Below are 20559 nucleotides of genomic sequence, written 5' to 3' on the forward strand. Positions count from 1 at the left end.
GACTATCAATTCTTGGTTCCTTCTCAGACTTCTCCAGAGATTCTTTCTCACTGCCCTCATTTAGCCCTAATACAGAATAAAGAAAAATCATGTAAATGCTATTATCAGAAAAATGAAATGTGTGTGTGTTTTTGAGAAAATCTCAGTGCTTTAAATGTTGGATGAGGGTTCTCAAAGACAACTACAATTGGAAACTGTTCTGTATAGTTGTTTCAGTAAATAATCAGGTATTGATTCATTTGGAGAAGTAGGTGATATTCATCTGAAGATATTGATTTAGTGATGAACATCTTAATACAATGGACTCAATTCTAAATTGTATCACTTCACTTGTAGTCCTGTTGATCTTCAATTTGCTCAAGCTGGTGCCAGTAATGTCTCCATTTGTCCCTCCAATTACTCCCTAAGGTGTTTCCTTTATAAATGATTTTTTTCTCTCTATTTTATAACTAGCACCTGCACATGATTCTATTCCTTTTTTGTACAATGGAAAAAGATTATTTCTGGTTAAGTAAATAATCACTTGTATAACTTGTAGTCCTGTTGATCTTTGATTTGCTCGAGCGGGCACCAGTAACATCTCCATTTGTCCCTGTCGAGAGCTAGTGCAACCCAGTGATATCTGCTTGCTCTAGGAACCGGAAGAGCCTCAAATCGTTCATTCAGAGATTTGACTAAGAAGAAATCTGACCATCTAGTTGGTGGGCGGCCACGAGGTCTTCTGACGTCCCATGGAATCCAGTCAGTAACAGCTCTAATCCAGCAGTCATCTCTGAATCACATTACATGACCGGCCCATCTGATTTTTGATGCCTTGGCAAACGAGACAGCATCCCTGATTTTTGACCGCCGACAGAGGTCAGAACTCCAGATTCCTTCTCTCACTTGAGTGAGACATGATATTCCCAGCATAGTTCTTTCGATTCCCCTTTGGGATACCCTAATAGCATTCTCATCCTGTTTGCGTAGGGCCCAGGTCTCTGAGGCATATGTTAGTGCAGGAAGAATGGTGGAATCGAAAAGATGTGCCCGGAGTTGGAAGTTCTTCATCCTCTTAACCACTTCTTCGATGCTCTTGAATGCATTCCATGCTGCTCTCTTCCTCCTGTGCAGTTCTGGCACCAAGTCGTTCCTCATGTTGATTTCTCAACCATGTACACATAGCTGCTGCATTCAGAGATGTTCATTCCATTGAGAGCAAATGGAGCTTCAGGGACCAGTTTATTTTTCATGAACATCGTCTTGTTTAGATTCAGCTGCAATCCAACCTTTCCACACTTGTGGTTGAAGTCGGCCAGCATTTGTGCCGCTTGGCTAATGTTTGGTGTTATGAGAACGGTGTCATCAGCAAAGCAAAGGTGGTGTAATTGCCAACCGTCTATCTTCACTCCCATTCCTTCCCATTCCAGTCGTCGCATGATGTTCTCGAGGGTGGCACTGAAGAGTTTCGGTGAAATGGTATCCCCCTGCCACATCCCTGTCTTTACATCAATGATCACTTCCTTGTAGAATGGTGAGATCCTGGTGGTGAAGCCACAATTTATGCCAAAAACAGTAACAATAAGTCTCACAATGAGAGACGTTACTGGTGCCCGCCCAAACAAATTGATGAGCAATGGGATGACAGTGACAGTGATTTATGCCAAAGTGGTCTCATCTAACCATAAGTCATAAATGTTATCTATACATAGATGATCCCCAAATTTATATTACTTATTCATATATTTTCCTAAGCGTCAGACTCCTATATTCATTTTTTAGTTGATATTTCTTTATTCAGAGATGTATGTCCAAAATCAAACACCTGATTTCTAACTGCCTTCTACCTACTCCTCCTACCAATTTCCCCACGCCAGTCAATAGAAATTTTTTATTCCCATTGTTCAATCAAGAGCTTTAGTCATACTTGCCTCATGTCTTTCATCATAATTGCCTTCTGAGCAAACATCAAATCTTTTCATCTCTAACATTATCCAGAATGTGACTCATGTCACCTCCTCTACTGATAGCACCTTAATATATGTCACCATCATTTCTCTCCCAGATTACAAAAGCCTTGTTACTGTTATACTGTTTCTCTATTTAAAACTACCCCTACCATGCAATTAGAGTTAAATCATATTCAGTGTTCAAAAACTTTTAATGACCACTCTCCTTATTCAGAGTAAAATACAAATTTGTTTGGATGACTTGGTTTTTGTTTATTATTGTTTGGATGACTTTAAGGGCTTGAATTATCTGGGTCTTGTTTCAGTTCCAAAAGACCCTTCATAGACAATCTTTCTCATTTTAATAATGTTAGCTTTTTTGTTCTGATTTTGCATATCAACCACTCTTCTTCCCAAGAGTGTTATAACATTTTTTCCCCTTTTCTACAATGATATTTCCCTAGGTATCTGCAAACCTTTTCCTATTATTTACTCTTATTTTAATGGTGACAACTATATAAAAATAGAAATGTACCATCCCTCTTCTTCATTTTTATTTTCTTAATATTTATTTCTATTTGACATAATTCACTTATACTTATCCATTTGATGTCAATCTTCCTCTATTAGAATGTAAACTTAGCAACTCACTGATTGCTGCCTTTATATATCAGTTTCTGTCACCTATAGAATATTAAGAACTTTTAATGAAAATAGGAGGACTGAATAATATGCACTGGAACACTTAGCCTAGTGCTTTGTATGCTCTTGACAATTAATTATGGCTTTAGATCAATCACATACCGTCAGGCAGCTGTGTTTAAAAATCTGATTTATAAACAAACAAAACAAAACAAAACAAAAACATCTATAGAATAGTCCTAGTGATAAAGGAGACTTGCTCTGGTACTACACTTGCTACCTGTGGAAAGCTACCTTAAATTTCATATCCTTCTACATAAGAATATTATCACATTTGAATTGTTAAACTTTATTTTAAAAGAACTTTTAAGTAAATATTATTTTGTTTAATTGTATAGTCACTATCAAAACAATGTATTTTAGAGAAAAATTAGAAAATTGGTGGCTTTTTTGGGGGGGGGGTCACACCTGGCAATGCACAGGGGTTACTCCTGGCTCTGCACTCAGGAATTACTCCTGGCGGTGCTCGGGGGACCATATGGGATGCTGGGATTTGAACCCGGGTCGGCCGTGTGCAAGGCAAACGCCCTACCTGTTATGCTGTCACTCCAGCCCCAAAATTGGTGTTTTGTAACATTTAAGCAATTTACTTTAGATGCTGAATCAAATAACTTGTTTTTCTTCTTTTTTAAAAAATTTATTTTATTGAATCACCATGTGGAAACTTACAAAGTTTTCAGGCTTATGTCTCAGTTATACAATACTCAAACACCCATCCTTTCACCAGTGCCCATATTCCACCACCAAAGACCCCAGTCTACCTCCCAACCCCCGCACCCCCAACCCCCATCCCCGCCTGCATAACTGATAAATTTCACTTCATTTTCTCTTTACCTTGATTACATTCCATAATTCAACACAAAACTCACTATTGTTGGAGTTTTCCCCAAGAAAGACAGCCCTACTGCCAATGAAGCATTTGATAATTAGTTTTCCATTGCTGAGACTGGAGAGATATGAAGTCACACTGTTTCAAGTACATAGAATTTTTTTCCCCCTCCTTCCCGCACCACCAAGTTCATGCCTGCTTAATAAATAGTCCTCATATTATGGCTGACACCACGCCGCCTGATGAGAAAAAAGGATATTTTCTGTCCTCGGCCGGCGTGGGGCTATGGCTTAGTTCACAGTCTAGAGACATGGCTGCAAGCAGTTTCTAGAACCAAAAGTAGTTCCTCCGGATTCTGGTTGATCTGCAGCAATGTGGCTGCACAAGTGTGTGGCCACATGGGTCGAATCTCAGCGGAGCATGCGCTGGTATCGGCCCGAGACTGCCCAAGTATCCCGCTGTTCCAAGTACATAATTTTTTTTTCCCCCTCCCATCCCCACGCCTCTAAGTTCATGCCTGCTTAATAGACCTCATAATATGGTGGACGCCACACCGCGTTTCTCCCAGAAAAGGGAAAAGAGCCGAGAAAGGAAGATATTTCCTCTCCTCGGCTGGCGTGGGGCTATGGCTTAGTTCACAGTCTAGAGAAATGGCTGCTACTTTGATTACCTTCAATATTTCAACAAAAAACTCAGTATTATTGTTTGGAGGTTTCCCCCACAGTCAGACCTGCTAAAAAGGAACCGTTTCACATTGCTGACAATTAAGAGATACTAGGCCGTGCGATTTTGGTTTTTTTGTATGAAGTCCAGGGAAAATTCTGCCAGTAATTGCATCCCTGCAAGCTTTTACTTCCCTTTTGTGGTGCTCATATGATGGAGAAGCCTGGAGAGAAAAACCCTGCCCCGCTGGCTGCGCATGGGCCAGGGGCTCCCATCACAGCCTGGAGGCCTCTCCGAGAGCTGCTCATGTCCAAATTAGTTCAATTGCCTCCGGGGTCGAGCTCGTGAAGCTGCAGAAAGGACTGTACCCATGGGGCGCTGTGCTTAAATATTGGCAAAGGGTGGGACCAGCAAACCTGCCCCCTGGGATCTCCTGGGCGTCCTGCGGGTACCTGCATTCTGTGTTCTAAAAACCGGCTGTTGCCTTGCTGTGCCCAATAAGGAAGAGTTGAGAGGGAAAAAACCCTGCCCCGCTGGCGGAGCATGGGCCAGGGGCTCCCATCACAACCTGGAGGCCTCTCCAGGAGCTGCTTGTGTCCAAATTAGTTCAATTGCCTCCGGGGTCCAGCTCGTGAAGTCGCAGAAAGGCTCAAATAACTTATTTTTCAATGTAAAGCATACTTATTATAAAAATAAAGTTGTATGAAAATTGTTTTTAAAGTGAAAATGAAAACTAATAAAGATATGTCTTCAATTTTAATTTATCATACATTGCAAGAGTGAAACGACTTGGTTTTATTTTCCTAAATTCAGTCTTTTAATTAATTTGTTTTATTGACTTTCCAAAATACTTTTATGCTTGTCTTTTCAGTTCAATTTAGATTGTATTTTAAGTCTTTACAGTGATACTGTCCTGAATGTTTGATCGGTGTTTGCCATCACTGTCAGCACTGATTCCAGATGCTTTCTATATTTTAGAGATTATTCACAGTTTCTGTATATCTGTGTTGCTGGTTCTTTTTTGAAATACTTTTTATACCTATACTATCTCTACCTCTCTAACATCTGTAACTATATTTGAATAGACTTATGTTCATGTTTATATACATTTATTTTTTCTTTTGTGTTAGGGGATTTCATATTAAGAGAAAAAAAAACTATTGAATAGGCACTCCAGAGAGTGTGTTTTTGTTTTGTTTTGTTTTGGGACCATACCCAGCAGTGCTCAGGGTTTGCTCCTGGCTCTGTCCTCAGGGATCAGTCCTCACAGGTTCAGGGGGCTGACTATTTGGGGTGTCGGGGATTGAACCTGGGTTGGCCACATGCAAGGCAAATGCCCTACCATTGTAATATGGCTCCAGCTAGCAGAGAATGTTTTTATGTTTGAAGACACTAAGATGTATAGACAATGCTTGATATATATTTTTTGTAGTTATGATTGTTAGAAATTTAGCAATGTTTTTGCTCTTTTTTATTCCCCTGTATTGGCAGGTCTGAAACACTGGGAACCTACTGGAAGTGATTCCCCAGAATTCTTACTTTCTTTTTTGGAAGTCTACCAAGCAGGTCATCTAGAAGAAGAGAAGTCATTTATGTTCTGATGTGGAGGCACATTTATATGGACTGCAGAGGTGAAAGTCATAAACTTTGGTGAGTGATTTCTTTGTGTTGTTCTTTGTAGAAAAGTAAGAATCAGGGATTTTTATTTTCTGATATTTTTCAAGTATAATTTATTTCCCTTATTTTTGCTTAGTAATTATCCTAATAGTACTTTAACTATGCAATCACTATAGCACTTTTTTTCTATATGAAATGTTTTGAAGCAATTTCTGTGTTCCTGAATATCCAGCTTGATTGATTCATACTTTAAAGACTTGTCCAACTTCTCATAGTTAAATACTGTTTGAACCTTGATTCATGCAGATTTTGATAATGACATTTATAGTTAGCTGTAGAACATTTTTCTTCAGACTATTCTGAATTGTTCTATATCTCTCAGGAGTGACTATTATGTTTGGAGTTTTCTTTCTTTCTTTCTTTCTTTCTTTCCTTCTTTCTTTCTTTCTTTCCTTCTTTCTTTCCTTCTTTCTTTCTTTCTTTCTTTCCTTCTTTCTTTCTTTCTTTCTTTCTTTCTTTCTTTCTTTCTTTCTTTCTTTCTTTCTTTCTTTCTTTCTTTCTTTCTTTCTTTCTTTCTTTCTTTCTTTCTTTCTTTCTTTCTTTCTTTCTTTCTTTCTTTTTGCTTTTTGGATCACACCCAGCGATGCACAGGGGTTACTACTGGCTTTTACTCAGGAATTATTCCTGGTGGTGTGCTGGGACCATATGGGATGCTGAGAATTGAACCCAGGTCGACTGCATGCAAAGCAGCACCTTACCTGCTGTGCTATTGCTCTGGCCCCCATATTTGGAGTTTCATAGAGGGATTATAACACAAAGCATACTATATGTTTTATACCATATGATTTATATATATTATATAAAAATACACACATATAGGGGTGTGTATGTGTTACAAGCATCTTTAATTAGCTTCAGGTTCTTGTGGACAGTAAGAAGCACACTGACCACCAGATGTTCTTAATGTTATAGCTCTTACTTGTGACATGCTAGAAAAGAAAAGCATAAGAACATCTCTGAGGACTGATATTCTAATGGAATCAGTAGCAATAACCCTAATAGCAGTCCCAGCAATAGTAGCAAGAGTAGTAATTGTTCCCATATACAGTGACCTGAGACTGTATTACTGTATTCATGTCCATTAGTAATTTTTCTAGTCTGATTTGTGATACCTAAGTATATAAGTGTTTGTGGCACCATCCAATCATGTATTCATGTGTTAATGGGAAATCAATCAAAGTTCTTGATCACATGGACCCTCCATCCTCTCTTTTTTTTTTAATTTATTTTATTGAATCACCATGTGGAAGGTTACAAAGTTCTCAGGCTTATGTCTCAGTTATACAATACTCAAACACCCATCCCTTCACTAATGCCCATATTCCACCACCAAAAACCCCAGTTTACCTCTCGCCCCCCGCCCCCCACCCCCACCTGGGTAACTGATAAATTTTACTTCATTTTCTCTTTACCTTGATTACATTCCATATTTCAACACAAAACTCACTATTGTTGTTGGAGTTTCCCCCCAAGAAAGACAGCCCTACTGCCAAGGAAGCATTTGATAATTAGTTTTCCATTGCTGAGAATGAAGAGATATTAAGTCCCGTTGTTCCAAGTACATAACTTTTTTTTCCCCTCCTTCCCGCGCCACCAAGTTTGTGCCTGCTTAATAATCCTCATAATATGACTGACGCCACACCGTCCGGCAAAGGGAAAAGAACCGAGAAAGAGGGATATTTCCTGTCCGCAGCCGGCATAGGGCTATGGCTTAGTTGACAGTCTAGCAACATGTCTGTAAGCAGTTTCTGGGACCATATGTAGTCTAGTTGGTTTCCGGATTCTGGTAGATCAGCAAGTAAGTGGCCACACAAAAGTGTGGCTACCCGGGTTGAATTTCGGTGTAGCATGCACTGGTATCGGCCCTGGCCAGAGACTGCCCAAGTGTCCCGCTACTCCAAGTACATAAAATTTTTTTCCTTTTTTCCCAAGTTAGTTCTTGCTTAATAGACATCATAATATGGCTGACGCCATGCTGCGTTTCTTCCCGAAAAAGGAAGAGAACCGAGAAAGAAGGATATTTCCTCTCCTCAGCTGGCATGGGGCTATGGCTTAGTTCACAGTCTAGAGAAATGGCTGCTACTTTGATTACCTTCAATATTTCAACAAAAAACTCACTATTTTTGTTTGGAGTTTCCCCCTAAAGTCAGACCTGCTAAAACGGAACCGTTTCACATTGCTGACAATTAAGTGATATTAGGTTTTGGATTTCTGTATAAAGTCCAGGGACAATTCTGCCAGAAATTGCATCACTGCAAGCTTTTACTTCCCTTTTGTGGTGCTCATAAGATGGAAAACCCTGGAGAGAGAAACCCTTCCCTGCTGTCGTCTCAGAAAGTGGTGATCGCCATGCTGTGCCGAAGGGTTGAGAGAGAAAGAAAAAAAAGAGAAAGACCCTGCCCCGCTGTCACCGCATGGGGTAGAGGCTCAGTTCATAGTCTGGAGGCATTTCTGTGGGCTGCTGGTGTCCAAAGTAGTTCATTTGGCCTCTGAGGTCCTGCTTGTGCAGCGGCAGCAGCGGAAAGCCCCTCCATCCTCTTTTAAGTCACTTCTTGCCTCTTATAAACACACACACTTATACAATTAAATGTACATATATTAACATACATTTATGTTATATGTTTATGCATATCTTATCTCGCTTTGAACTTATTTTTGACTTTCATATGCCAGTTGGAGGAATCTGTGATAAAATAATATATTGACATAAAATGTAATAAGAAATATAATACTTGTTTTATTTTGCTATTTTTCATATTTATGGGTAAATGGTGAATTATTGATTCAATTGCAGTCAACCATCAAATATATTTATGTATATAAATATAAATGTGAATATTAGTAAGATAAGACTGGTTTAGTTTCAAGCGTAAATCTTTAATTTGACCCTGGGAGAATAAATAAAAAATCAAACTGTTGATACTAAGAGTAAATATTTGTCATGATTTTATGAAAACCAATAATTAAATTTAGAACTATGCTTATTTGTATACTTAATTTTCCTTCAAATAACTAGTCTGCAACAATGTTTTACTTTCTTTTCATTAGCTTATTTAAAGATGGAAAATGAAAGTTGAATTAGCAATGAGATAATTGATTTAATTTCAAAATAAATACATAAGGTATTGCTAGAAAACTCATGACTGGGTAAAACATTAAGTATAAAGGAATAAGTCTAGAGAAGTACCTGTGCAGCTATGGGGATAGGATTTCTAGATGACCTTAAAAATAATCAGTGTGTCTGGATATTTTAGTGCAGTTTCATCCTGTTTGTAAGTAGTAAAATACCATATTGTGACATAAAAAGATTAAAAATATATATTATAGTATATCTGCAAGCATTTTCATGAGGCAGCTGAGAAGTCACAGATTATTATTTTCACATTCAAAATCATGTAACCAGTATAAACTTTGTATGTTTTACGTTTTAAAAATTGTTTTAATGATTTTTAAGACTTCCATTTCCTATAGTGTGGGAGTAGGTATTTAGCATAGTTAACAACCTTTTACCACCATTCATATATATCACAAATTTGCATCAGAAATAAAAATTGTTGGAAAAATAATTTAAATATAAATATATAAAAATAATTCAAAATATAATAAACTGATGAAATAAATTAAAATGGAACAATGAAAAGTAAGTGTAAAAAAGTGACCATCTGATCTGCTCCTTCCTGACAGAATTTGTCAACCTAAATTTGATGCAAATAGTACTGAAATATAAAGGAAATAGAAATCACACCTAAGCAAGTTGTCTTATAGAAGACTTTTCATACATATAAAATTCCCTCCAAATAGTTATATATAGACAATAAGAGTTGGACTGGAGCGATAGCACGGTGGGTAGGATGTTTGCCTTGCATGCGGCCGACGTGGGTTCATTTCCTCTGTCCCTCTCGGAGAGCCCAGCAAGCTACTGAGAGTATCCCGCCTGCACAGCAGAGCCTGGCAAGCCACCCGTGGCATATTTGATATGCCAAAAACAGTAACAACAAGTCTCATAATGGAGGTGTTACTGGTGCCCACTCAAGCAAATCAATGAACAACTGGAGGACAGTGCTATGACAGTGCTACAGTGCTAGAGGCACTAAGAGTGGCTTTCGAAGTGCTAAGGCTTGGCTTGCCATTGATCACAGTAGAGGAAATGGTTTTGAAAAAACTTGTTGCCATAATTGTTTTCTTGCAAATATATACATGCCATGCACACATGTCTGATTACTTCAGAAATCCTCAAGTTACAAATTAAATTTATTATGGTCACAACTGATAGAGTATCTAGATTTGGGTACACTATACCAATGGAGTAAAACAACATTTCTCAGGCTTCATTTGCAATATTTTAAAGAAGATTTAGCAGTACTAAATACAATAAAATAAGAAATCTTGAATAAGCACTAGCATAGAAAACAAAAATACAAACATATCTTCAAATGTTCAAATATAAATCAGTGGCCAATTATTACAAAAAGAACACATGAAAATACCCATGGGGTAATAGCTGGAAAGATAATACAGCAGTTAGGGCACTTGTCTTGCACACAGCTGATCTGGGATCTATCTCTGGCACTACTTATGGTCCCCTCAAGAATGATCCCTGAGCACAGCCAGTAGTAAGCTCTGACCACAGCTGGGTTTGGTGCCCAAACCTAAAAAAATTTAAAAGAAAACTCCTATAGGGAAAAGACAACAATAAAATTGATCCAATTACTTTTAAATAATGGCAAATTTTCTGAATTCAAATATTAGCCAACTTGTTTTCTTAAAGGATAGATTTTTGTATTAAGTTTGACATAAAATAAGAAATAATTGGTTAATTGTAATATAGGTGAAGAGAAGAGATAAGTTGAATATGCAACATAGAAAGAAAAAAGAAGTAGAGAATATAAAAAGTAAACCAGGAGAACAGAGTGAAATGTCTAACATTGAATTCTAAAAAGATATAAAATAAGGCATTAGAATTTTATTTTTGCATTAAAATTAATAGTATGTTTCTTTACTTTTTGGCTATTGGAAAGACAGAATCTGTATAATATGTACATTATAAAAAACTTTGTGACATGATTTTTTTTAAAAAATTCTGTGTTATTTCTATGTCATTCCAGATACTCGGCACATCTTCATTAATTTTATTCCTGATCTCAGTCAGGACGAGTAATTTATGTCAAATAAACACACCAGTGAATTTTCTTTCAATATTCACAGTAAGAAGTGTTTGCAGTGATGTAGAACTCCCCAAAGATGTGACAACCTTCCTATGACCGGAACCTTGGAATTTTTAACTCTTGTCTTTATCTGCCCTGAACCTGTAATTGAAACAATGGATCAGTTATAGTTTTGGTTTTCAGGACACAGGTCCCAGTGAAAGGTTTTGTTCTTGGGTATGCTCATTGTTTTGTGCTAGCTAGCGCATCAGTTATGCAATTCAAGGGGAAGTTAGTATCTAGGTTATGTTACTACAACATACAAACTCAGAAATTCTAACACAGGATGCTCCTTGCTGTGCTCACAAGAGGGCCAACTCATAATTACCCAGAAATAAGAAACCACTGGTCGGATCCCACAGGATAGCAGTAAATCTAAAGCACTCAGTAAATCTTAGAAACCAATAGATAGTTTATTAGAGAGACACTATGGAGAGCCATGCATTGGTGTGATGGAAGATGAGTGAAAATTATTATGTGGAGGTTGACATTTGGAAAGTGTGATGGAAGATGAGTGAAAATTATTATGTGGAGGTTGACATTAGGAAGGGCAGAACAATTGAAGACTCTGGGAAGCAGAGACAGTGTTCTGGTATATATTCTTGGTTCCAGTCAAGCCCAAAGTAGAGCTAAAATGCTCCATGAGGGCCAGGGCTACATAATGAATCAAATGGAAAAAGCACTTTAGAATGAATGTATTCTCCTACCTCTTCAGATCTATACTAGCACCATGAAGTGTATCAATTGTGCATTGGCTTCCAATTCTTACATCTTTGTCTCCACAAAAGAGAGATAACAGAGAGGCCATTAATGAGAATTAGCCCTGCTCCAGCACTTCCCAAATAGCAACTCCTTCTCCCCACCCAGAAAACACCCTTGAGTTTGAAGTAGCACCTCACTTGACTGAAGCACTTGTTAGCCAGCAATAACCAAAGTAATAAAAAAATTAAGCTATGGTGCCACCTACTGTAAAATTTAAAGCTAATCAGCTGAGTTCTAAGCTGGTGATTCATTTGGTATCACCAAATTAATTTTTTCCTTCAATTTAGGCACTAGGATTTACAAAGCTATTACTAGCAGAGTTACATGCATTATGTGTTCCAATTCCTACTCACCACTGAGTCTGGGGAGTGTCAGTGCCCCTTCCCAAAGACCCAAGTTCTCTCCCTCCCCCTACTCTACTCCCATTTTTTTTTTTTGCTTTTTGGGTCACACCCGGTGATGCACAGGGGTTACTCCTGGCTTTGCACTCAAGAATTACTCCTGCTGGTGCTCAGGGGACCATATGGGATGCTGGGAATCGAACCTGGGTTGGCCACATGCAAGGCAAATGCCCTACCCGCTATGCTATCGCTCCAGCCCCCTTACTCTACTCCCTTAACAAACTCATTTAAAAATAATTATACTCATTATAGTAAAGTCAACATTAATGTTGACTTTAATGGTTTTTACATACATATTTACTTTACCTCTTTAGCACCAGTATGTCCAAGATACTTGACTAATGTCCTATTTTATCACCAATCTACCTCCTAACCACTCTGCTTCTTCTTTAATATTCTCATTTCTATAATCCAAGACAAAATAGCATTGTATTGGAATAAAAGCACACAGATCATGAAATAGAACTGAAAGCTCAGAAACAAACTCACTCACATATGGACTCACTCACATAAGTAATTTAGAACAATGGAGCTAGAGCATAAAGTCTCTTGAATAAATGATACAGGGAAAATTGGTCTCACACAGAAGATTGATATTAGATAACTATCTTATACCATACACAAAGGTAATTTAAAATAAATATTTGTACGTAAGATCCAGAAACCACAACATATTTAGAAGAAAACATAGGGAATATGTTTTCTCCTCAACATTCCTCAGATGCTCCTGGAGAATCAACTCTAACATCAAAAGAAACAAAAATGAAAATAAACAAAAGGGACTGCATAAAACTTTAAAAACCTTTGGTTTATATACATAATGTAATTCTACTTAGCTATAAGTAAAGATGAAATGCAATATACTGCCACATGAAACAAGATTGTTATATGGAATGAAGTTAGTTAGAAGGAGAGGAACAAGTACAGAATGATTTCTCTCATACATGAGATATGCATATAAAATTAATAGTAAGGGAAAAAGAGATGATCAAAATCAATATAACCTGAGAAGTAGTCTATGGAACTGAGCTTGTCAAATATGGGGGATGAGGAAACAAGGGTTGTGTGGAGGAGATGCTAAGACAATGTATAGGTAAGCAGACACTGGTGGAGGGTGTGGTGTTGGGACATTATACGTATGAGATTCTATCAATAACATCCCCTGGGGGGGAGCTTCTGTAGAGCAAAATAACTTATCAAAATAAAAAAGATGAGCTGGGAAGATATTACAGCAGATAAGGTATTTGCCTTGCATAAGGTCATCCTGGATTTGATAGCAAGAATCCCAGATCGTCCTGATTTAGCCAAGCCTAAGTATCTCTGGTGTGGCCCCCAAATAAACAGAAGCCACAAAAGGACATCCTAATGAACAAGTGAAAATATTTGTAGACTACATACACAAGGGTTTGATATTGTTAATATATAATAATGCAAAACAGACAAAAAATTAATCAGCCCAACTAAAAATAGGTAAAGAATCTGTTCTCCAAAGAATGCATACAAATGACAATAATGAAGAGATTTCATTATTAGAGAAATATAAAAATCATTAGTGAAAAAGCAAATGATAATTAAGAGAATGAGTGTTATTGGGAAGATACAGTATTGGAGAGGATATAGAGAGAAGGGACTTCAGATGATGAAGTAACATGTTATAAATCTAATTCTGAATAGTTTTTTATACTTATGATATTATTCTCTGCCACCAGAGCATAAATAACACTGCCACTGTCCCAAAGATTTCTCCTCTACCCACTACATCTCACCTCTCACCTTTGCAGCCCAGGTCAGTATTCTGTTGTCAATATGTACAGGTTTTTCTATTCCCTTGCTTTGTTTCTTATTATAATATTCATATATAAAGACAAAGACAAAGGTATTTGTCTTTAGAAGGGAAGTTTTTGTAGAAAGCAGTATGGAAATGCTTCAAAAATTTAATTAGAAATTCCATATGACCTTATTCAAATTTTAGAATTTATCCAGAGAACATGTAAATACTAATTTGAAGGAATATATGTTTCCCCATGTTTATTGTAGCATTATAATAGTTAAGGACAATAAACAACCAATGTACCTATTATTATGTAAGTGGAGATAAACATGTACAAAACAGAATGGATTACTACTCAGTCTTTTAAAAAACATGAGATTCTTTGTTTTCAATAATATGAATGGACCTATATGATATTAATCTTAATTACATAAGATATCTGCATAAAGACAAAACCACACTTGATTATACTCTATATTATTTGTTATTATATTTTCCAATATTACTTACTGGGCAGTGCAATGGACAAAACCAGTGGACTAACTAAAGCAAAACAAGTTTTTATAGCATAGGACCAGTTTGTGATTACCAAAACGGAAGTGGGGAGACACACATGAGTTACTCTGGTAGGAAGGATCAGTTGTACAGTGAAAGACAATTGGACTTTTGGGGGCCAATTTAACGTAGTTTAATAAATACAGAGGTTGATTTATAAAAATGAACTAAGGATTATATGATGTATAATTCAATATTGTTTTAATAAAAATTAAAATGTGAAAAATCATCATACAAATTAAAGAATAAATTAAAATTTACTGTCATCATTTTACCCCACCACATTACACATTTAAACACATGGTAACACTTCGCCGCGCCCGCCGCTCCAGTAGGACTGAGGAGGACAAGGGAGCTGCTGTGGACACCAGCAGCCCACTCAACAACCTGCAGTATGTGATTTGAGCGTTTCCGCCAGGCCCCCCGTGCGGGGGCCTGGCGTTTCTCTTTTTTTTAATCTCTCTCTCTCTCCCTCAACCTCTCCTGGGCACAGCACAGCCTCCACCCCACTTCTCTGAGCACAAAATGGAGACACGCACCCAAATGCGCGGCGCGGCTGGCGGGAGATCGAGGGCGGGGAAGTACCGGTCTCCGCCCACCTCGGACACTTAAAGAGAGTGCAGCCACGTGGGCTTCCCCACTTCGCCGCGCCCGCAGCCCCAGTATGACTGAGGAGGACAAGGGAGCTTTCCCACTTCCACCCGTGCGGGGGCCCGGTATTTCTCTAGGTTTTCCCATCTTATGAGCACCATAAATGGGTAAAAGATTGCAGTGATAGAATTTCAGGCAGAATTTTCCCTGGACTTTATACAGAAACCCAAAACCGCGCGGCTGCTACCGCGGCCGCGCGACCTAATGTCATCTAATCATCAGCAATATGAAATGGTTCCCTTTTAACGGGTTGGACTTTGGTGGGAAACCCTAACAAGAATAGTAAGTTTTTGTTGAAATATTGAAGGCAACCAAAATGGTAACCATCTCTCTAGATTGAACTAAGCCATATACCCACGCCAGCTGAGAAGAAATATCCTTCTTTCTCAGGAAGAAACGCGGCATGGCGTTAACCATAGTATGATGTCCATTAAGTTGACACGGACCTGGTGGCATGGGAATGGGATACAAGGGAATAAAGTATTATGTACATGGAACAGCGGGACGCTGGTGGAATCTCGAGTTGGAGCCGATGCCAGCACACTACTTTTGGTTCCAGAAACTGCAGACTTTCTACCAGACTATCAACTAAGCCAGAGCCCCACGCTGGCTGATGGCAGGAAATAACCATCTTTTCCGGTTTTTTTCCCTTTGTCAGGCAGCGTGGTGAATACTAAACAGGCGTGAACTCGGTGGCGCGGGACGAGGGGGGAACAAAATAGAAAAGTTATGTAACAAACAATGGGACTTGTTTGAAACCCCAGCAACAATAGTGAGTTATGTGTTGAAACATAGATTGTAACCAAGATACAGCATAAACGAAGTGAAACTTATCAGTTACAAGGCCGGGGACGGGGGGGGGCGCGAGGTATACTGGGTGGTTGGTGATGGAATAGGGGCACTGGTGAAGGGAAGGGTGTTTGAGTATTGTATAATTGACATAATCCTGAGAACTATGTAACCCTCCACATGGTGATTCAATAAAATTTAAAAAAAAACATGGTAACATTAATTTTAGAATGTTCTTTATATGAACAAATGAACATGATTTGATAAACTAACTAAATTTAAAGTTTAAGACAACATATTATAGGGATGGGGATATAGAACAGTGGGTAGGGCATTTGCCTTGCACATGACCAACTCAGGTTTGATCCCCAGTATTCTATATGTCCCCTGAGCACCTCCATGAATAATTCCTAATGCAGAGCAGCAGTAATACCTCAGCACCACCAGGTAGGGATGGCCCAAAAGCCAAAGAAACAAAACAAAGACAACAAATTATAGTTGTCTTACTAAAACACATTAATAAAAAATGCAAGATATTTCACAGATACTGTGCCTTTCTTGAGTTAAAACTAAAAGGAGGGAAAATATAGGTTAATTCCACTTGAATATGCATATGGCCTTTCTAGTTTATTGATCAGCTAAATTAATACACATCATATTTTGTTTCCCTCTGTTTTATAAAAGCAGCAATAATAACATTCAAAGATACTAAAATATTTTACTGGGTGTCCAAACTATTGCTTTTACTTCCAAAAAAGGTATGGGATATTTCTAAAATTATATAAACAAGATACACACTATTTTAATAGTAAGATAGCAAGGTAGCTCATGTTTAAAAATTTATGGTAAACGTCTTTCATGTAAAATATCTGTTAAGTGTCTACCTGTATAGTAAATGCACTATAGCACTGTCCCATTATTCATCTGAAGTAAAAGCAATAGATGTTTGATTAACTTTTATCATTTATCCTCCCCAGTGTCCTTTTAAATCTTCTGGACAGGTATTTTTGCTGCATTTTCTAAAATTCTTCATTTCATTTTAATTGACATATAATAAACTTCACATTTAAAATGTGTAATTGGTGAATTTTGACACATGTACAACTCCTAAGGCCATCATAAAAACCAGTTTGTTGAATGTAATTGTCTTTCCTCAAGGTATCCTTATCCCACTTTATAATATATTCCTACCTCCACCTCCATTTTGATGCAACCCTGTCTTATTTCTGTCAATATTGATTAGTTTAATTTTTTCAAGAACTTCCTAAAAAAGTATGGACTTTTAAAAAAATCCAGATTATTTTATTATATATAATACATTTGAGATTTATGCATATTGTTGTGTGTATAAGAAGTATATTATTTGAACTGGCATGATAGTTCAGCAGGTTGGACTTGCCCGTGCTGACACTCATTCAATTTTCAGCACCCCATAATGTCTCCCAGTCACTACCAGGAGTGATTCCCTGAATGCAGAACTAAAAATATGCCTTCGGTACTTTCAGTGTGCCCCAGTTCTTCCCGACAGAAAAAATATATATATTAATTATGGAATAATTTCCTATTGTAAGAGTATGACAGGGCTAATGCGAATGAAGGTCTATGACTCTTCATACACATTTATATTGATAATGCTTTAATGTAATTTTGGTAGGTACTAAGCAGGGAAATGCCTGTATTTGGTAGGTATTGGTTTAATTAGAAAAAACCTGCAAAGCTTTTTTCCAAAGTGATCACTATGTTTAATATTAATTCCACCTATGTATGTGAGTTCTATTGCCTTTGTATTCTCAATAATATTTTCTGTGGTAAATCTTTTATTTTCGTCCTTTTGATGAATGATGATGATCTTTTAATGCTCAGATAAATTATTTTATATTTTCACTGGTCATATATATTTAAATTTGTCAATTTTTATTGTACTATTTCTCTTATTGTATAATTTTAATTGTTCTTCATATATACTGGGTTGACATATACTTTTTCCCCTTAATGACACACACAATAATGTGTTGTGAATATTTTCAGAGGAAATTTATAAAATGGCAATTTCTCAGAAACTATTGAAGCATATTATCCACAAATTCAAGAAAACAGATGTACATATAATTGAATAATAGAAGCCCATTCTCAGTAGTAGTATTATAATAAAAATTCAGGATAACAGAAAAAAAGGCAAATTTAAAAATTATATAGGAAATGAAGACAAAGAAAGCAATATTCAGAGGAATAGCAATTTCTTAACTGTAATGATGGAAGGCAGAGTACAAGGGAATGACAGCTTTGTGTAATCACTTATATTCTTCATTTCATCTTATATCACAGATCTTCTGTCTGGAAATCATTTTGTTCTATTTGATATACTTTTTTGTGCATTCTTTTGCTACAAGGATAAACAATTGTGTTTGCCTGAAAATATATTTTTTGTTGTCAGTCCTGAATATTTTTTATCAGTTTAGAGTTCCATTTCCTTCCAACCAACTTAAAGTATAATTGGATTGCCTTCTGACTTTTAACATTGCTTGTGAAAAAGTGGTTCATTATCTGACTATTGTCTTTTTGAAAGTGATATTTGTTTTATATTTTTCTTTAAAATATTTTTTGATTTGTTATAAAAAATTTACAATTAAACCCTAGAGCTTTTACCATAATGTATATTTCTTCTAATCTATCTTATTCTGAATTTCTCAAGTATCTTGAGTCTTTCATAAGTTTTTAAAAAAATTCTTAGTTGTTGTTTTTTTCACTTGATTTCATTCTCAGTTCTTATTAAATCTAAATTAACTCTCTTTACTCAGTTATTCATGTCTTTTACACTTGCTCTCACTTTTGCTCAGGCTTATCTGGAACTGCACTCAGGTATCTATTCCTGGCAGTTTCTGGTACCACTGGGATGCTGGAGACTGGATTCTGGTTCGCCACACTCAAGGCAAGAGCCTTACCCGCTGTACTATCACTCTGGCCCCTATGCTTTAACATTTTTTTCCAATATTATTTTTCCAGACATTCATTATTTTTTAAGTCATTCTTATCTATATCCCTATTTAGTGAGTCTTAAAATTTCAGTCTTCCATGAAATACCACCATTGAGCATCAATTTTAGTTATTACCTTGAAAAATTTCTAGATACTCTTCCTCTTTTTATCCAAATATAATAAATCACTGCTTTTTTACTTTTCTATTACCTTTATATTTCCAAGTTGGCCTTTATTTCACCATTTAAAGCCTAGTTGATTTGCAACCTGTTCTTCTAATTCTAGACTGGAGCGATAGCACAGCAGGTAGGGAGTTTGCCTTGCACGCCTCTGACCCGGGTTCAATTCCTCTGTCCCTCTCAGAGAGCCCAGCAAGCTACTGAGAACATCCCGCTCATACGGCAGAGCCTGGCAAACTACCCGTGGCATATTTGATGTGCCAAAAATAGTAACAAGTCTCACAATGGAGCCGTTACTGGTGCCCACTTAAGCAAATCAATGAACAACAGGACAACAGTGCAACAGTGCTACAGTGCTCATATTTCTAATATTAGAGATTTATGTTGGTGGTAGGGATCAAACTTGGGTCTAACACATGCAAAGCGAGTGCCTACTGTCTGAATTTATCTCTCTAGCCCTTTTCTCCCAACTTTTTAGAGGGGATTTGTTTTCTCAGGAGTGCAGATTCCTTTGCAAATCACTTTTGGGGAATAGGTGTGGAAAGTTTTGGGGATATATATTTAATTCTGGTTTATTTTGCCTAGTGGATTTGTCTTCCACTGTAATATAAAGAGGGTTTCCTATTGGTCTTACCATTATAGAAGAGTTCTTTGTTTGGATTCCTCTCTTTTTGCTGTATAAAATTGTCAAATTCTGAGTATAATTTTGCCAGGTTTGTTAAAAGCAGCTTAATGGATCCAGTTACACTTAGTATTTAATATTTTTTTAGACTTTGAGCTGCCGACATCCTCTGTCTCTTCAATTCTTCCTTGAGATTCTAACAAAATACATTTTTAATCCAATATTTAATTTTTTTAAAGCAGGAGGACTTGTTTCCTCTTTTAACCTCACCATTTTTTTTATGAAATGGGTGAAAAAAAATTTACTATTTTTCTAACAAAACTTTCCCTTTTCATTTTGAATAGTTTTATTTAAATTCATTTATTCTAGACTGGAAAGATAGCACAGCGGGTAAGACATTTGGTTGGATTCCCAGCATCCCATATGGTTCCCTGAGCACTGCCAGGGGTAATTCCTGAGTACATGAGCCAGAAGTAACCCCAGAGCATCGCTAGGTGTGACTCAAAAGCAATATATATATATATATATATATATATATATATATATATATAAAGATAAAATATTTATTCTATTTAATTTAGTCTTAGAATTATAATTTTAACATAAGTTATTGTTATTGGCTTAGGCCACATCTGGCTGTGCTCAGAGCTTATAACTGGCTCTTGCTCAGGGATCACTAATGGAGGGCTCAAGAGTGGTTTCATGGATTAAATCTTAATTGACCCCTTGCAAAGAAAGCACCCTGACCATTGTACTATCTTTCCAACCCCAAACAGTCTACTTTAATAAATATCACTCTGTTCACTTTTTTTTCTTTGTAAAAATTAAGCATCATTGGTTGGAGGAATCAC

General features: G+C 37.0%; 1 long non-coding RNA gene across 7 annotated transcripts in view; it reads left to right on the forward strand.

The window, feature by feature from the left end:
• LOC129399433 (uncharacterized) overlaps positions 1–20559 on the forward strand; it is a 417723-nt gene that overhangs the window by 69336 nt on the left and 327828 nt on the right. For all 7 annotated transcript variants that reach the window (XR_008627080.1, XR_008627082.1, XR_008627081.1 and 4 more), the window contains exon 2: positions 5614–5772. This is a non-coding gene — a long non-coding RNA (uncharacterized LOC129399433). The remainder of the gene's footprint in view (positions 1–5613; positions 5773–20559) is intronic.

The sequence above is a fragment of the Sorex araneus genome, chromosome 11 (assembly GCF_027595985.1).
Source record: "Sorex araneus isolate mSorAra2 chromosome 11, mSorAra2.pri, whole genome shotgun sequence".
In the NCBI taxonomy this organism is placed as follows: domain Eukaryota; kingdom Metazoa; phylum Chordata; class Mammalia; order Eulipotyphla; family Soricidae; genus Sorex; species Sorex araneus.